Source organism: Gossypium arboreum, chromosome 6 (genome assembly GCF_025698485.1).
Source record: "Gossypium arboreum isolate Shixiya-1 chromosome 6, ASM2569848v2, whole genome shotgun sequence".
NCBI classification, from domain to species: Eukaryota; Viridiplantae; Streptophyta; class Magnoliopsida; order Malvales; family Malvaceae; genus Gossypium; species Gossypium arboreum.
In genome coordinates, this window is record NC_069075.1 from 126,697,629 (window position 1) to 126,718,823 (window position 21,195).

At 31.8% G+C, this 21,195-nt stretch overlaps 1 long non-coding RNA gene across 1 annotated transcript; it reads right to left on the reverse strand.

The window, feature by feature from the left end:
- Window positions 1-1,087: 1,087 nt before the first annotated feature.
- On the reverse strand, window positions 1,088-2,049 carry LOC128293918 (uncharacterized). Its single transcript, XR_008284054.1, has 2 exons — window positions 1,976-2,049; window positions 1,088-1,359 (listed from the first exon to the last, which is right to left on the reverse strand). It is a non-coding gene; the product is annotated as an uncharacterized LOC128293918 (long non-coding RNA).
- Between the last annotated feature and the right edge of the window lie 19,146 nt (window positions 2,050-21,195).

The window sequence follows — 21,195 nt, forward strand, 5'->3', positions numbered from 1 at the left end:
TAAAATTTAGTCTTCAAACTTTTATTTTTAAGAATTTAATTTTTCTATTTTATAAATTTTAAAAATTAATTCAAAATTTTAACACCATCAAATTCTTCTAATAAATTAACTGATATTTTAAAAATTAAAAAAGAAAAACTCACATGGCAACTATGTAGCAAAGAAAAAAAATATTGCAATAGATGTGAATTTAATAGATAATTTTAATGATGTTAACAATTCTTAAAAATTACATTATCAGTTTAATCAAAATAAAACATCTGGACTAATCAATGGCATTATAAAAATTGAGATACAAAAATTATGTCAAAAATTTGAAGCATAAATCTTAAATTTGAGTGTAGTATAGTAACCAAAATTGAAATTTGGTCATAATTATGTATTTTGTAGAAAAAAAAATATTTTCTTTTTTTTGCCAAAAAATTCATATTGTAACGCCCCCACGCCCGAAACCATCACCGGAGCCAAGCTTGAGGTGTTACTAAACTTATCTTACCTTTTAAACAACTCTAAATCACTTATTTTAATTTTCGGAATAAACTATTTTTCTGCGTCATGGTTACTTAAAAATTCATTTCTCGAGTTTCAAAACTCGAAATTAAGATCCGTAAATTTTTCATGAAACTAGACTCATATATATATCTACTAATTTTTTTCTAGAATTTTTGACTCAGCCAATTAGTACAGTTTATTAGTTAAAGTTTCCCCTGTTTCAAAACTCGACTGCACTGACCTCTTCTTACTACGAACCATTTTTCTTCCTGTACAAAATTCATATGACTAATTCGTTTGTTTCTCTCAAAACTAGATTCAACAAGAATTCTAACCATATAAATTATACCTTCTAATTAGTTTTGTACAATTTATGGTGAATTTCCAAAGTTGAAACAGGGGATCCAGAAATCGCTCTGACCCTGTTTCACTAAAACTCAGATATATCATAAAATATAATACTTTTACCTGTTTTTCTTATTCCATAAGAAAATATACATAATAAGCTTTAATTTCATATATTATTCATCTTCAAACTATGTTTCTACAATTTTTAGTGATTTTTCAAAGTTACATCATTTCTGTTACTTGAATCTGTTTTTAGGTTACTTTCACATTTTTCATAATTTTCATGTGATAATCATCATTCAATCATACATATTAATAAACATGTATATCATCAGCTATTTTCTTAGCTAATCACTAGCAAGTATTTACACATCATTCATTATTCATATTATACCAAAAGTAGCTAAGTTTCTATACATGCCATACCCAAAACAAAACGTCTAGTTATACCAAATTATTTCTTTGATAGCGTGATCGGCCTCTGACATTTCCTTCGATCCCCGAGTGACTAGATAAGTACTATAAGAAGAAGAAAATAAAGAGATTAAGCACTAGGCTTAGTAAGCTTACAAGCAAATAAATCACAGCATTCAACATAATGGATAATTATGCATAATATCATCTAACATCATAAATTTCTTTACTTCTCAATTTCTATCTTCTTCTTTATTCCTTACCTTCTTTCTTACCGACCTTTCCTTTTCATAAGTATAATCTACTTTTCCTTTGCTGTTAATTCACTGTAATTTAACTCGTATCCTGACCCGTTGAACCACTCGGAATACTAAGGATACTAGGGTCGTTCTGTCTATCAATATCTCGCCAATGCCATGTCTTTGACATGGACTTACATGAATTATTCTGTCTCCAATGCCATATATAATATGGACTTACATGGCTCAATCCTGTCTCCAAAGCCATATTTCTAATATGGACTTACATGGCTCATTTCGTTCGTCCGTCAACCCTACTATCCTAACATTCCTAGGGTTCAACCGGCTTTCTAACACTTTTCCTCTGTCACTTCACCTTAAATTCGACTTTAAATATTTTCATAACATAAATATATAAATGCTGAAATTGACAATAATAATGTAAAATAAAAGAATATTGCATTTATTTACTGTAAACTTACCTTGATACAAAATGTGACTAAACCTTACAATTTAGTCCTTTACTTTTTCTTTTCCTCGTTCTTCTTTGGATTCTTGATCTATAATATAAAATATTTCTACTCATTAGCATTTATTTGATTTCTATTTCACTTCACAATTTATTCTGTTCAAAATTCAAAATTGCACTTTTACCCCAAAATTTACAGCTTTTACAATTTAGTCCTGCTCAATTCACCCATCAATTGAACTAATTTTTCTAAATTAACACTTTTATTTTATCATTATAAACTATTTCACAGCCTTTGATATTCTGAATTTCAACACCAACATCTAATTCACAATTTTGCTCACAATTAGGTCCTAAATACCATTTTCTATCAAAATGACTTAATAAAACAACCTTAATATGAAATTAGAACTTCAATTTCATAATAATTCATCATAAACTACCCTTACTCAGCCAGGGTAACTTCCAATTTCACCCACCAAATCAAAAACTAATGAATTAGATGATTGGACCTAATTGTAAAAGTCACAAAAACATAAAATTACTAAGAAATAGTAAAATTGAACTTACATGGTGCAAAAATATGAAAAACCAGCATAGGAGACCTGCTACGGCATTTCGGCTGAGAAAGATGAAGAAATGTCTAGATTTTCAATTACATCATTTTTTAACTATTAACTTTTATGCTAATTCCAATTTTGTCCCTTGTTCACATTGTTTTCTTGCTTATTTCATACCCAAACCGTCCAGCCATTAACCTTTGGGTCTAATTGCTCTTTAAATCCATCTTTTTAAATACTTAAGCTATTTACTCACAATTTAACAAATTTTGAGCTATTTTCAGTTTAGTCCTTTTTAATTAATTAGCTATCCAAACATCAAAATTTTCTAACGAAACTTTAATACTAACTCAATGACACTTCATAAATATTTATAAAAATATTTATAGCTCAATTTTCAAATTCGAGGTCTCGATACCTCGTTTTTGACCCGTCTGACCTAATAAATTATTTTAATTCACTAATTTCACCATTTCACAAATTCTTCTAAATTCTTACTTGACTCATAAATATTAAGGTACTATCTTGTTCAATCTTATTTGTCTGATTTAGTGATCTCAAATCACCATTTTTGACACCACTGAAAATTAGGCCGTTATATTCTACCTCGAATTTGTGGTTTCGCAACCACTGTTCCGTTTAGGCCCTATTTCGGGATGTTACATTTCTCCCCCCCTTTAGGGATTTTCGTCCCGAAAATCTTACCTGTGAAGAGATTTTGGTACTATTTTTTTATAGCCTCTTCGGGTTCCCATGTAGCCTCGTCTACCCCATGTCTATTCCATAGTATTTTCACAAGTGCAATACTTTTGTTCCTTGATTGCTTTACCTCTCGAGCTAGAATCTTTACCGGTTCTTCACCGTGAGTCATGTCTGGTTGAATCTCAACCTTTGTCTAAGAAATCACATGTGACGTAGCTGAATGATAACGACGTAGCATAGACACATGAAATACATTTTGAATCTTCTCTAACTCAATCGGGAAAGCTAACCAATATGCTAATAGTCTGACTCTCTCAATCACTTCAAACGGTCCAATAAAACATGGACTTAGTTTGCCTTTCTTGCCAAATCTGAGAACTTTCTTCCACAGGGATACTTTCAAAAAAAAACTTTGTCACCAACTTGATATTCGATCTCTTTTCTTTTTAAATCGCATCGACTTACACTCATCAAGTCGCTTTTAAACAATTTCGATAACTTTCACTTTTCTTCTTTCTTTAACTAGATCAACCTCGTAAATCCGGCTTTCTTTAAGCTCATCCAATATAAAGGTGTGCGACATTTACGTCCATACAAAGCTTCATAAGGTGCCATCTTCAAACTCATTGATAACTATTATTGTAGGCAAACTCTACTAATGGTAAATATTTTTCCCAACTCCTTGAAATTCCAAGACACAACATCTAAGCATATCTTCAAGTACGAATAACTCTCTCATCGACCGTCGGTTTGAGGGTGGAAAGTCGTACTAAAACTCAACTTTGTGCCCAAAGCCTTCGTAATTTCTTCCAAAACCGTGAAGTAAATCTTGGATCTCTGTCTAAAATGATCGATAATGGTACCTGTGTAGTTTGACTATCTCGACATATACAACTCGGCCAACTTGTCAAGTGAATAATCCATACTGAACGGGATAAAATGAGCCGACTTCGTTAACTTATCAATCACAACCTATATGCATCTTTCTTTCTCGGTGTAAACGGCAATCTGTCACAAAATCCATAGTAACTCGATCCCATTTCCACTCGGGGACTAGCACAGTCGCAATAAACACGAAGGTACACGATGTTCGCCTTTACCTGGCCGACAGATCAAACATCTAAAAACAAACTCAAATGTCCCTTTTCATTCCTACCCACCAAGACATTTTTTTTAAAATCATTATACATCTTTATACTACCGGATGAATAGACAAAGAACTACTATGTGCTTCTGTAAAATCTTTCGAATAAGCTCATCATTCTTGGTATGCATACCTGTCTCGGAACATCAAACAACCGTCGAATCGATCCGAAAATCGACTCTACATCCGACTCAGACCGATCTCTTTTGGTTAACAACTCACTGTCATTTTTTTTAGCTTCACAAATTTCTTCAAGAAACATCGGTTTAGCTCTCAACTCGGCTAAGATAAAACCATCATCCGATAAGGCTAGACTAGTGTTCAAAGCTCTTAATGCAAATAAAGATTTCCTACTCAAAGCATCGGCAACAACGTTTGCCTTACAGGTGATAATCGATCACTAGCTCATAATCTTTAATCAACTCTAACCATCTTCTTTGCCTCAAATTCAAATCTTTTGAGTCATCAAATATTTCAAACTTTTGTGATCGGTGAATATGTGGCACTTCTCACCGCATACAAATGATGTCTCTAAATCTTCAAATAAAAACAATGGCAGCTAGCTCTAAATCATGTGTCGATAGTTCTTCTCATGTGGCTTTAGTTGTCTAGAGGCATAAGCAATTACCTTCCTTCTCGCATAAGTACACAACCAAGTCCATTCATGGACGATCATGTAAATCACAAACTCCTTACGGTTCTAGTTGCACTAAAACAGAGCTTTAGTCAACAATGCTTTTAACTTGTCAAAACTCGTTGACACTTCTCATCCATTCAAACTTGACATCCTTTCGCGACAATCTTGTCGGTGGGGTAGCTATCATGGAAAATCCTCTACAAATCGCCTATAATATCCTAAGAAGACCAAGAAAACTTCTAACTTTTGATACATTTCTAGGAGGCTTCCAATCAACAATGGCTGAAATCTTGCTCGGATCAACCTTAATACCTTCACCTGAAACAATATGTCCAAGAAAACCAACTTCTCGTAACCAGAACTCACTTTTGTTGAACTTGACATACAACTGATTGGACCTAATTGTAAAAGTCACAAAAACATAAAAATTACTAAGAAATAGTAAAAATTAAACTTACATGGTGCAAAAATATGAAAAACCAGCATAGGAGACCTGCTACGGCATTTCTGGCTGAGAAAGATGAAGAAATGTCTAGATTTTCAATTACATCATTTTTTTTAACTATTAACTTTTATGCTAATTCCAATTTTGTCCCTTGTTCACATTGTTTTCTTGCTTATTTCATACCCAAACCGTCCAGCCATTAACCTTTGGGTCTAATTGCTCTTTAAATCCATCTTTTTAAATACTTAAGCTATTTACTCACAATTTAACAAATTTTGATCTATTTTCGATTTAGTCCTTTTAATTAATTAGCTATCCAAACATCAAAATTTTCTAATGAAACTTTAATACTAACTCAATGACACTTCATAAATATTTATAAAAATATTTATAGCTCAATTTTCAAATTCGAGGTCTCGATACCTCGTTTTTGACCCGTCTGACCTAATAAATTATTTTAATTCACTAATTTCACCATTTCACAAATTCTTCTAAATTCTTACTTGACTCATAAATATTAAGGTACTATCTTGTTCAATCTTATTTGTCGATTTAGTGATCTCAAATCACCATTTTTGACACCACTGAAAATTAGGCCGTTACATTCTACCTCGAATTTGTGGTTTCGCAACCACTGTTCCGTTTAGGCCCTATTTCGGGATGTTACACATATATAGTCGAAAAAAAATCCCTTTCAACTACAATTAACCTTTTTATTATTGGACATTTATCAACATACAAAGGATGTGATAATAAAATCATAAGATAACTATCACATATAAAATGTAAATTATTTGGACTAACTAATGCCATTGTAAAAGTAAATTACTAAATTATGCTAAATTCAAATATAAAGATTAAATATCAAATATGAGTATAATGGAGAAATCGAAATTGAATTTTACTATTATCTTATGATAACTAAAAAAAGAAGAAAAAGTCATATCATTAATTAATCCAAATACTAATAATTTTGATAGTTAATCTGGATATTTTTAAAAAATTTATGCGAAACCAAAATAATTTTTATTAGAATAATTTTTTTAAATCATGCACCAATATTAATTATTTTGACTTTAACAATATAAAAAAATGGATGAAACTATTATTGGAATTAAAGAGTAAAGATTAAATTTTAATAGAAAAAAGAAAGAAAAGAAAAGTAGAATAGTTGAGACACGTGGCAATGTAGGATGGTTGATTATATAGAGATAATAAAATTGAGGCCCACATGTGATGTAGCTCAAAATCAATTTAACACTCTAATCATGTTTATGCATTCAACACGTACGTACGTGAGGTTTTCTTCTTATAACCACATCCCATCATTAAGAAAATGATCTCTATCACCACTTCACTCTATATCCCTTCATTAAGAAAATTATCTTCAAATTCTATAAAGTAGCATTGCATTAGTTTCCAACACTAGTTTGAATAAACGGTATGTTTATTTGTAATTAGTATAAGAATAGTAATAGTGTTGAGATTAGATACTGTAATAATATTATAATATGAAATAAAAATAAATTAAATACATCGCACTCAATTGCCCATTTAAATTCACCTTTAAACCATATTTTAGATTTTCACATCATTTTTCTCCATATATATTACTTATTTTTAAAAAAGTTTTATTTTTATTTTAATAATTATGTAATATACAAAACTAAATAACCAAAGTATGAATGCTGCTTAATTTGTTTTTAATTTACTTTCATTTCTCTTAATTGGACATTTGAATTACTTCAATGTGAGAATCGCATGATTAGAAGAGATTTCATACTCATCAATATTCTTCAACCTTGTTATGGCTTCAATTATAAAAACAAGACCACTTCAAAGCATTTTTGCAAGTATGATTAACTTTAATTACTTATTAACCAAAAATTGAAATAACAAATCGGCCGTAAAATCCTTTTTTTTTTTTCTTGTGCACTATGTCTTTGACATTAACGAGGAATATTAATTGCCCACATATAAAACAAAATATCAGTAAAATATTTTTCATAATTTTTATTCATTTAATATTTAAACAATTCAACTATCATATTTCATACTTCAATTATGTAAATTTTATTATAAAATAAATAAAATTTAATTATTCATTTCATGTTAAAAAATTCCAACCATTAAATTAATCTGATAGATATATTAAATATATTAAAAATTTTAGATATATAATAAGTATAAATAATTTGATAATTTTAACGATTAAATTGTTAAAATATTAAATAAATAAAAACTACAAAATACTTAGAGCATTCATAGTTGAAAGAGTAGTACCATATTCTTGAGGTGTCGGAATTGGATGAAATTAATAAAATTGTCAAAAGACAGTTCCCATTGGTATGGAAAATTTGAGGATATGGTTTACGCACATTTGCAACACGGTTTTGGTCGACAATTTGGGTGGCTAACACCCAGCTTTATTCGGTCCTTTTTTTTTTTTTTTTTTTTTTTTTAAGCTGAAATCAAAAGCATATTTTTGGATTGATTTGGTTTTAGTACTTTGGGGTTAGTCGACATTATTTTATAATTAAAATTTCGATTAAAAACTTCAAAAATACCGCAATTTAGCTCACCATTTCTTATATTTTTCCAACTACTGCAAAATTCTTCTGTCGAAAGCTAATATATTTTCAAACATATGAGAAATATCTACTTATACAAAAATTATATATATATATATATATTATTTTTAATAATTTTATTTTATGTTATTAATATTTTAAGAATCTAACATGATTTAGTTATGTTTGGTTATTAATGTAATAATATGATGAATAAATTTATTTATCACATATGTTATAAAATAGTTAGACATAAAATAAAAAATAATTAGTAAGTAATTAAACAAATGAGTTAAAACTCTTGTGAACAATAAGCTTAAAAGCTTTCTTTCTTTTTATCACGAAGTGACTAAAATTACCAATTGTGATTAGTTTATAGCTAACCAATATGTAAAAAAAAAAAAAAAAAAAACTAGAGAATATAGTATAATTGTATTATTACAATGGTATCTTAATTGTATAATTGGATTCATTTATACATATATTTAATGAAAGTGGTATGATAATGGACTTCCATCCTTATCCAATTTCTTCCATCCCTTAATTTTATCAAATCTATTTATAAAACCAACAACCTATATTATACTTAGCTTTAATTTGATTGTTGGAACAATTAATACACCAACTAAAAACCTAAAAATCATATCTTTTAGAAAAAAGTAGTAAAAATCCTAATAAAACTCTATTTAACACTATATATTGCTGAATTTCATTTCCTTGTGCTTAAAATTTCTTTAAAAGAAGACAAGTTAATTCAGCAATTTGCTTGCAATAAAGGATTTAATTGATTGAGTTGGGCAGTTTCAAGATATGGGTAATTAATAGGCAGGGGACGGTTTTGCTTTTGGGTCTACGTAATTTATTGTTTGGATAGTTGTAATTGTCAGCCAATTTATGGGCCGTTTTAACTCTACGCATCTTTCTTGATTATGGACCCATTTTACTCGTCAGTCTATGTAAAACAAATTATTGGTACCTAAGCATATTTATTTTAATTTTCAATAAGCCAAAAAACACCCATCACTGTCTCTATTTTTCATTAATTATTGGTGCCTAATCTTCATCTTTTTTAATTAATAAGATCGATACTAACACAAAACCTTGCAGCTTATCAAAGCAGGAAACATTGGAGGAAAAACAACCAAGAATGAACCAAGCAAACATTAAACAACTTCTTTTCTCTTATCGGCCTGAGCTTTCATCTCATCTATGGCTTGAATAAGATGGAACTTTAAGAGATCAATGGCTACCTTTCGACCTTTGTAGCAACCTTGGAATTACCGGAGCAGAGCTGCTTGCTCATAAACAATCTCAAATGGGCATATATACTTGCTTAGTCTATCAACAATGACCGTAATCACATCCTTTGTTCCTGATTTAGGTAAACCCTTCCATGAAATCCATGGATATATCAGTCCATTCATTATCTGGTATGGGCAAGGGTCGCAAAAGTCTCAAAGTAAAAGGAGCATTATCATGCTTAAATTGTTGACAAGTAGTACATTCGGTTCGTGTTTGCCGTAACACTTGAATGCCTCGCTATTGAAGAAACATTAAAGACAGTGGTCGAGCCATTAAGAGACCCAAGGGCCATGACCCCCCAAGGTCTAAGATTTTTCAATTTCCCCTTTTATATACGTATTATGACCCTCCCAAATATAAAAGTAGACCCTTCTAATATTTTGTAGTATTAAAAATAATATTTAAAAAATTGTTCTTGATAAAAACAAAGGGAAAATCTTATTGAAGAAGTCAAATTTGAGAAGTAAAAATTGGAATATGAAAATAGTCGTCCTCACTCTTGCCACTCACACTACTTTCCTCACCTCTTTTCCTTGTAGCTGCCCCACTTGCAAGTTATGGAGATTCCATCCCTAATCAAATTAGATAAGCCACTTCCAGTATGCGTTAATGTTAGATGGATTAATTTTTTGCATTCATGCAAAGATTTTTTAAGAAAATTTTGTCATTATTGGCAAAAATTATGGTCACTGTATGCTATTATGTTGTATTGGTAGGATTGTATTATATTATGTTGTATTCATGTTTTACTTGCAAAAGATTTAATTTTTTATAATTTTATAAAATTAAATTTTAGATTAATTGCAAAAAAGAAAAGGTAAAGACAATTGATACTTTTTAAAAGAGGAAAAGTAGTGATACTTGTGATGCTAGTCAACTAGTGATCAATGAAGATTCTCCAATTATCGAAGTTAATACTTGTATCGCCACAAAAATTTGAACATTTGTTTGGTAAATTTTATCAATAATTGAGTTTTTGTATCTGTGGTTAAGTATACTGTTTATGTGTTTCAGATTGGGGGTTTGAGTATTTCATTTTGAAATTTCTCTGTTTATTTTGACTTATCCCTTACCTTTGAACTCTCGACTTAAAACTATTTCTATGTTAAACTGTGTCAAGAATGATTTTGTTGGTTCGATGGTTAAGTTTCTATATATTTTCGGGTCTTATGTTTGAATCCATGTACAAGCAATAAGGAAATATTTTTGTTATTAATCTGTTAGGGTAGTTAGTTTTTTATTTTGAAAGTTAATCAAAATTTCTATGATGTTTCATTTCTCCTTCTTCTTCCCTTATTTCTTTTTCTTATTTTTTTCTTTCATTTTCTTTTCTTTTCTTTTTCTTCTTTTCTTTCGTTCCTTGTGTATTACCATATCTTGCTGTAGTTATGTTAGGAAAACTCCATGTTCTATTGTCTTTGCTTATTAGGGTAATTGTGTAAGATGATGAGAATGTTAATTGGTATTTGTTTATTCATTTTGTCGAAGTAAATTTTCTTAGTTGCTTGAATTATTTGGTTTAAGCTTTGATTGGTTTCTTTTAGGTGAGGATCGTGATGACATTGTCCCTTCATCGCGTTAATTCATATATTACTATTCGTACGAGGGTGAGTGTATAGTTTTAAGTTGGGTTTGCATCAAAGTTTTCAACATGTTTCTGTTGATGGTTTATTTAGCCTTGTAATTCGATTAAATCATATAATTGGACAATTGATGGTTGATTTAGGTCTCAGGGTCTTCTTTGCTACTTCTCTGCCAAAACCATACCAAGTGTGTAATGAAAACCCGAGATTCTGTAAGTTTTGAGCGTCGGAATACATGGCTCCCAACGCCACACGGTTGTGTGCTAGGCTGTGTGGTAGGCCGTGTGAGCCACATGACCGTGTGTAAGGCTGTGTGGCAGGCTGTATAACTCATTGCTTTTGAATTGGAGGCATACGGGCTAGGACACGGCGTATGTTCAGGCCATGTAACTCGCTGTTTGTATTTTTGGTCCTACGGGTTAAGGACACGGGCGTGCATCCAGGCGATGTGCTAGACTATGTAACTCACTATTTTAAGCCACATGGCCATGTGTTAGGTCATATAGACCACACGAGCAAGACACTCAGGCTGTGTGAATCCACACGAGCTTATAGGCCTAAATATTAAAATTTTCCTAGGGTCGTAAGCATTGTTCAAATCAAACTAGGCCTTCCGTAAGAGTATGCTCTAAATTATACTATATAATTTGATATGTAGTATTCTAAGGTTGAATAATCGATTATCTGTACGTATAATTACTGCGATAACTGTTAAATAATAATGATTTGTATTGTCTGACTGTGACTTATATGTGAATAATTATATGTGCATCATTGGTATCAGATATCTATACACTGTATCTGCATTGAGTGGGAATGATTTAAAGAAGCAAGTATTGACAGTTTAATGATCTGCCGAATTGAGTGGCTAAGCCACAAATCTGCATCTGATTCTGGTGATTTATCATGTACTATTCTGACAGATGGTATGTAATTATTCTAAAATGTGTCATATCGACACTAACTGGTATGTAAGGCTGAATGGATACTTGATACCCTATACGGTGTGTTGGGATGGTCGGAGATGGTGTGTAGCGGATGGGGGTAGGAAATTGCATCTGATTATGTTCTATACTTGTGCCTGATCTATTACGCATTTCATCTGAACTGTGATTATATTGAGTATCATCTATTTCTGATTTTGTATCTTCTTTTGGGAAAATTACTATTATATTTATATTGTTGATTTGCCTTTATACCTGTTACATACATTGAGTTATAAACTCATTCCATTGTTGACTGAATTTTAGGTAATCCGTAGACTTAGAAGGCTCGGCGTGCCAGGAGCTCAGTCGTCTCTCTCTTTTATAGTTATCTTACTGCTTGTTTAAGTTTGAACTAACGTATGTTTATTTCAAACCATGGTTTATAACTCAAAATTCTGTGTTGGTTTAATTGGTTAATTGTTTTTTATATGATGAATTTTAAATTACTTAAAGGTTGGTTTTCCCTTAAACGTTTTGATGTAACATCTAGACTTTGGTCTTAACATCTAGGCTGGATATGAGATGTTATAATACTTCTATATGTCCAAGACATGAAAGTGAAGATCATTCGAATCTTTCTTTTGATATTAATAATCTAGAGCGAGACATGGGATTACATTCTCAAATATGAGAATATATTGTTAATCAACGAGGTGAAGTCATTCAAGCATATTTATAAATGGGGTGATATCAAATACGTTTGTTTGAGTACCCACTTTCTGGTGACAAGCATCCCTGAAGATTTTAGTCTTTTTGGTTTTGCAAATTTCCTTGGTTGGCGTATTCCTTACTAAAGACTCAAAACATATTGTTCATCATGGAAAAAAGGTATTCACTATTAAAGTTTTAATAATTGGAAAAAGGTTAACAATGGAAAAATATGTGCTTTCTTGAATCATTTTGGTCAAGATCCATACTCTCCACATAATAATGCTGAGAAGAGTTGTCAAGATTTGTTAAATCAATCTTGACACATTGAAAAAGTTATCAATGCACAAAGTTTAAATTAAAAAAAAGGTAACTACTTACGAGTCAAGACTTCAATTGATGTTGTTCGATGGTTAACTTTGCAAGGATATACTTTTAGAGTTCATGATGAAACCTTTAATTCAAGCAATCGAGGTAATTTTCTTGAATTGATTACATTGTTAACTTCCTATAATGATATTGTTACTAAAGTTGTTTTAGACAATGCTCCAAAAAATGCTAAATATACTTCTCATATGATCCAAAAAGAGATTTTACATATTGTTACAAATAAAGTGCATTCTAAGATTCGGGAAGATATTGGAGATTCTAAATTTTGTATTATTGTTGATAAGGCGTGTGATGAATCTAAAAGGGAGAAAATGGCTATTCTTTTGAGATATGTTGATGAGAAAGGATTTTTAAAAGAACATTTCTTTGATCTTGTACATATCCAAGATACTACATCAATAACTTTGAAAGAGGAAATATATGTTGTCCTTTTTGGCATTGTCTTGATATTCAAAATATCCGAGGTCAAGGATATGATGGTGCTAACAATATGTGAGGTGAATGGAATGCTTTGCAAGCATTGTTTTTAAATGATTTCCCCTATGCATATTGTGAAGTGTGCCTCGTATTTTTAAACGAAATAGAGCGGCGTCATCTCAAGGAAGAGATAACATCCCGATAACATGTTACTCAACATCTCGATGAGAAGAAATTGACGATGCAATATTAGACATCCCAACGAGAGGACACACGATGTCACAATGTGGCAACGTGTTCCCACATAAATCGAGTTTCTTCTTCTAGTTATACTCTGATTATTACCCCAGTCGAACTCTGATTAATCTAGGAATAATTTATTCATATTAAGACTTTAATATTAACCTATTTAAAGGTCTTTGTAACCATGTTTTAGGACTTAATAGAATATTTCTTCTCTGAGATTTGATAAAAAATTTTGGGGAGATTTTTTTAGAGAACTTTGTAATCGAGTTTTAGGTTTTGCTCTTTTAAGGTTATTTCTCCATCTTGTACTCTTCATTAGTTTGTCAATTATTGATGTTTTCTTTATCCATGGTTTTTATCATTTTTAGAGGAGTTTTCCATGTAAATATTTGTGTGCCCAATTTTTTCTCTTTTTCGTTCTTGTTCATTGCTTATATGGTCGATCCCCAACAAACTAGCATTAGAGCTTGGTTCAAATTTCGCAACTGACACGTTCAGAGATGGCAACAGTGAAAGTCGATATCGAGAGGTTCAATAAAATAAAAAATTTCAGTTTATGAAAAGTTCGAATGATGACAATTCTGGTTCAAAACGGTCTAAAGAAGGTCATTACCGGGCAAAAGCCCAAAAATCTAAACCAGTCAGAATGGGAAAAGCTTGATGAGAAGGCTCTGTCAACAATTCAATTATTCTTCATGAACAATGTGTTGCAGGAGGTGCTTACAGAGAATGGAAGCAGCCTTATGGAGAAAATTAGAAACCCTATACATGACAAAGTCTCTGGCTAATTGATTGGCGTTTAAACAACGCCTATACAAGTTTTATATAGACGAATGTGAGCACTTTAGAGGTCACATCAATCAATTTTTTACTCTTCAAATGACCTAAAGAATGTCGAGGTTAACATAGATGATGAAGATTAGGCTATGCTATTATTATGCTCTTTAACCCATTCGTATTAAACTTTCAAGGAGACCCTGGTTTATGGTAGAGATAAAATCTCATTTGGGGATGTGAAGGGTAACTTGTTGAGTAAGGAAATACTCAATAATGAGTTTGGTTTAGGTAGCAAGTTTGGTAGTCAAGCCTCGATCTTGGTTGCTAAAGGTAGACAACAGTCTATGGATTCAGGTCAAAACAAATTTAGGTCAAAATCAAAGTCGAAGAATCGTGACAAGACATGTAACTACTGCAAGAAGTTGGGTTACATAAAGGCAGAATGTTATAGGTTGAAAAACAAAAACAAGAAGGCTGTTGAGAGCAACGAGAAACAGAAGCCTAAGGTAGTCGATGCTAATGTGGCAGAGGTAAATGGTGATGATTGGTTGTTGATGTCTACGACCGAAATGTCTAAACTTACGTCCAAATGGATTCTGGATTCGGGGTGCTCTTTCCATATGTGTAACAACCCATGTTTCAATGGTACCGAAAATGATAGTTTTGAAACCCCATATTTTGATGATCGAGTCAGTAAATATTATTTATCAATATTTACTAGTCTATTATAGTGTTATATTAAATTTTGGTCTGGTAATTCTATTGATAGAATGGTTGGTAGTTAAGGTGCAAATGTTTTGACCCTAAAGTCAATAGTGTCAGAAATTGAAATATTAAGACCTCATTTTCGTAATCCAAACCCTTAAATATTATTATTAAATATTTACGGAGTTAGTATATAAGTGAATTGAGTTTTGGTTAGGCAATTTTATTGAATTATTGGTTAATTAAGGAACAAGGACAAAATCATAAAAATCACAAAAGTTAATCGCTATTGAATTTTATTAGCTAAAAGGATTAAGTAGAAATTTTTTTCAGGGGTTTAATGTCAATTAGGCCATATTCCATTGCATTGGATGGTTAGTGCTAATTTATAATTAATTATATGTTAAAATTTGTAATAATTAAATAAATATATATTTTAAAACATTAGTAAAATAAAGAGAAAGACATCACATTCTTCATTTTCTTCTCTTCCACCAGAATCAACCATTTCCAAAGCTTGAAGAATTGGGTCAAGCTTCTCTCCCTTCTATGGTATGTAAACCAAGCTTGTTTTTCATAAATTTTATATTTTTGAGATTGTTGTAGCTTAATCTAGCTAACTTGGGTACTAAATTGTTAAAATGTTAAAGCTTTGGAATATTGCCATTAATGGTTTTTAATATTTTTATGTTAAATGGTAGTTTTGTAAGCTTAGAAATGATCTAGGACTAACTTGTGAAGTGATTTTTGTTAGTTTTCAGTTTAATGACTAAAATGTAATAATGTCAAATTTTACATGAAATTTCTGAAATTTTTTATTTTATAAGGTCATAGAAGGAGGAAATTAAAATTTGATAGTAAAACAGAGCTTAAATGTGAAAGATATGAAAGTTTTAGTTTTAGGAACTAATTTGAATAAAATGTGAGACTTTAGAGAAATTGTGTAAAATAAAATTAAAAGGTCATACACATGTAATTGAGTATTATAAGGTATTTGGATTTGATAATTTGAAATTAATCATCATATAAATTAAGATTTAAATCAATTAGAGAATAATCGGGAAAAAGAAAAATTATTGGATAATCTTTACGATTCAACTCGCTAGCTAACTATATTAAGTAAGTTCATATAGTACGTGTATGTTTTAATGGATAATAATTTGTATTATAGATGTTTCTATGTATAATATATTTTGAATTATTCACTAAATGATACAATAGAAAAGTTTTGGACTAAATTGTAAAGTTATACGTATGTGATAACTATAAATCATGTGGAATTCTGAATGGATATGATCTGTTATGACATATGTTTTGATTCATGGAAATGTTACGAAAATGTAATGTTCTTAATTCTGTATAAATTTTCATTTGAACTTAGTAAAAGATTAAGATACAATTGACATGCCAATAGGGTTAGTTGTGCGTTTGTACGGGTTTGCACTACGGTGCCTCTGTATGGCATTATGATGTTCTTTGGTGTGGTGTAAATACCCGATTATCCGAACCATTTTACTAATGTTCATCATGCTATTCTTATTAAGTAAAAGAAATGAATGATTTGAATGTATTCTTTAGACTTGAACAGATGGACTGAATTGAATGAAATAATAAGTTGAAATATTTTTCTATATAGTATTATGATGGACTCGCCTAACTCTTTTGAAATGTAATGTCAGGTTTTGAAAATATCATGTAAATTATATTTATGTATTTCTTTTATTCTAAGATAAGTTATGGTACATTTTAAACTATGAACTTACTAAGCTTACTTAAAGCTTACTTTGTTTCATTTTATATTCTCTGTATTTGGCATTTTGCGGAACGTGTCTTGGTAGATTTTCAAATCGTTCTACTAGGTTATGTGGCATGTATATAGACTTGGTTGTGAATAAGTGTTTATGTGTTTAAATGATGATTTTGGAAAGATAATGAAATAGTCCTTGGTAATGTTTGTTTGAAAGTACATATGTGTATGTTTGATTGAAGTGTTCATGTTTTTGAATCAAGAAAGAGGATATTTTTTTAGGTGCTTGGATTTTGAATGCTTGTATGCTATGTATACAAGTATTTTTTATGGTATTATGGTAATGTTTAGATTGAAACTCAAGAATGGTTAAAATGATTGATATGGTGGGCTATTTTAAAGGATGTGTTATTTGGTAAGATATTAAATGGATGGTTAATAGTTGAAGACATTGTTTTGGTTATTTTTAAGGTTGATTGAATGTTACAATGTGTCTATGTATTGATTAGTTGGCATGATATACTTAAGTAAATGTTGTTTGAAATGGCGTGTCATTTGAGGCATATTGGTATAATGTTTGTGTAACACCCCGAGCCCGAGACCATCGCCGGTGTCAGACGCGAGGGGTTGACGAGCTAAATCCTCTTAAAGTACCGACCAATTTGGCATTTCCAGACAGGCTGGAAAACTGCATCACTGTCGCCTTAAAAATCATATCTCGAGTTTCAAAACTCGGAAACTGATTCCGTAAATTTTCCCTGAATTTAGACTCATATATCCTTCCATGGATTTATTTCTAGAATTTTTGGTTGGACCAATTGGTACAGTTTATTAGTTAAATTCACCCATGTTACAGGGATCGACTGCTCTGACCTTTGCGCGTTACAACTTAAATATCTCTCTGTACAGGGATTTAATACTGGTTCCGTTTGTTTCTAATGAAACTAGACTCAAAATGGAATCTGCACATATAAGGCATGACTTCTAATTCTTTCTGAATAATTTATAGAAAATTTTTAAAGTCGCGACAGGGGACCCAGAAACCGTTCTGGCCCTGTCTCACAATAACTTTAATATCTCTTAACAAGTAACTCCTATGACCGTTTCGTTTCTTCCATATGAAAGTAGACTCATCAAGGTTCATTTACATAACTTATTCACTATTTAATACCATTCCTACAAATTTTGGTGATTTTTCAAATCCACACCACTGCTGCTGCCAGCATCTGTTTTCAAGGTAACCTTTACCTATTTCATGATTTCCACGATTCAATTGGCCCCTTTTGCATACATAGCACAAGTGTGATCATGATTAACCATTCCAATGGCTAATATTTTCAAAACCATTCCATACCCCATAATGATCATCATACAAACGATTATAGAATCATACTAACAACGTATCTAAGCCATTTTCGCATGGCTATCCAAGCTTACATAAAACCGAAAGGTACATGACCTTCTACAATAAGGTAGTCCTATACATGCCATTTCAAAGTTCAACCAAAATTATACCCAAAATGGAGGCTTTGATAGTGTAGATGACTTCGACTTTAATGATCCCGAATCCGATCGCTAACGAGCAAAATCTATAAAACAGAGAGCCAAAGCAACGGGGTAAGCATTTTTATGCTTAGTAAGTCTCAAGCAATAAAATCAGCTTTAACTAAAGCATTACATTCACATAGCCAAATGAATCATTTCATTAATGCACATTCACATAATCATACTTACTTCACACTTCATCATTGTATACTTTCACAAGATATCAACCAATTCAATAGCTGAAAATTTGTTAGTCGATTGAACGAATGTTACTCAACATATCGACTTTTCCAATGCACATATAAACATACCTTTTCCTTTGGGCTTTTCGAGCGTACTAATTAAATTTATTACAGCAACCAACGCTCACCTTCAGCCCAAGCTTCTTGAATACAACCGAATATAACCACATGCACGAATGCCTTGGTCTTAGCCGGATAGAACGACTTGCACAAATGCCTTGGTATTAGCTTTGGATTTAACAACTTGCACGAATGCCTTGGTCTTAGCCGGATGTGGTCACTAGCACAATGGCCTTTGGTCTTAACCCGGATATAATTACTAGCATAAATGTCTTGGGACTTAGCCGGATATCATTCAATTGCTCATGCACACACATACATCAATAATCATTATACATCCATGTTTCATTTTCGTTACTAAGGCTCAAACACAAACATATCACTTGCATAATCGCCTTGGGACTTAGCCCGGTATCATTCAAATACTCATACACACATAAATCAATAATCATTACACATCCATATTTCATTTCACATAATTCGAGTAGGGTCATTTCTTGAGGACTTACCTCGGATGTTGTCGAACAACTTCGACGGCTAATCGATCACTTTTTCCTTCCCTTATCCAATTGTGGCCCTCTAAGCTCTTGAGCTAATTCAAACAAATTCAATTCATTAAAGTCTCGCTTGCTAGCCTTGGCCGAATACACATATCATTGACTCAACATCACATAACTAAGCACTTTAGTCAATTTTCTTTAATTACGCACATATTCGGCCTTAGCTCACAACAAGGTAGCCGATTACCTAAGTCAAGAATAGGCATCATTAAGCTTGCCTCTAACCGAATGCATGCACAATAATTCCCCTCATGTTGCCGATTATACTTAGTCATACTTGCACAAAATCAACAATAAATTACAAGATTTTCACATCATATGTGTACTAGGCCGATTGTACATGCAAATTTCACAACATTCTTCAACAAATTTCTTCTTTAAACAACATATTTATCACTTTCTTCATAATCAAAATATCATGTGCAATCATATATACACATATAGGTGCAAGGCCGAATTTCAAGGTGTCCATAGCCATCCAAAACACAAATTTTAACTAACATGCAAGAAGCATGAACCATGCTCAAATGCATCATGGCCGAATACATCACAATCATGCCCCTTTCAACTTCAATCATGGTCAAACAAAAAGAAAACTCAATGTCTTACTCAAGATGGCTACAAAGAAATTTCAAGAGTAGACAATCCATCATTGCATGCATCATTAGCAAGCTTCACATTTAGCATGCAATGCCTTTAACACAATAACAACTTTGGCCAAATACCATTCCCATGGCATAACAAGGATTTGAACCATGGCTAACATGAACATCAAGTTAGCAACTAAAACATGCATGAAACTCATAACACAACCTCATACATACCTTACTCTTGATGCAAGTTTAGCCAAAATTCCTTCTAGATCTCTTCTAAACAAAGAAAATGAAGCAAAAATCTCTTCTTCCTCTTAGTATTTTCGGCCAAAAGGAGAGAATAAGGATGAACAAAATTTTTTGTTTTCTTTCTTAGTTGCTTGCGGCAATGGGGGCATCCATGCTCATCTTTTTTTTTTGTTCATTTCTTTAATGCTAATTCTTATTTTATTTCTTCATACATAACTCACTAACCAAACATGTTGGAAACATGTTTCCTTGCCCATCAACACCTACCTTGGCCGGCCACTATGCTTCTTTTGGGGAAATTTGACATGCAAATCCCTTATTTTTGCATGCATGATCAACTAGTCATCCCACATCTTCCCATCATACTTTCAAAGTTTACTACTAGGCCCTTTCTAGTGAAATTCACATTTATAACACTAAATCAAATCATCAAAAATGTCACACACAATTTAACACATATCATAGGCATCAAAATAAATTTTAAATTATTTTTATGCCTCGGTTTTGTGGTCCCGAAACCACATTCTGACTAGGGTCAATTTTGGGCTGTCACAGTTTGAATGTGTTTAGAACGTGGTAAGTTGGTATATTTTCTATTGAATTTATGTAGGTTTTTAGTTGGTTTAATTGTGCATTAGGTCAACAAATAGGAAATTGATTTAGTTTGGTATGAAGTAGGCATTAAATGGTATGCTTTGTACCACACAGTCGTGTGTCACACACGTACTGGTGATATAGTCGTGTGTCTACGGGATAATAGGAAGTATTAAAAGCACATAGCTACTGATTGTCACTTGGGTTGGCCACATACCCGTGTAAGTACTGTAGATTTGATCATTTACTTCTCACATGGGCATTGGCAAAGAAGACACATACGAGTCAAGGTGGAGATTGTAGAGTGCCTCGTATTTGTGGACGAAATAAAGTTTGCGTTACCACGAAGAAAAGTCGATGTCTCGACGATGCACCATTGGATGTCTCGACGAGGCGACATACGATGTCATGACATGGCAATATGTTCCTACATAAACCGGGTTTCTTTTCTTAGTTAAACTTTGATTATTTTCCCCAGTAAAACTCTGATTAGTTTAGGAGTATTTTAGTTATGTTAGAACTTTAATATTA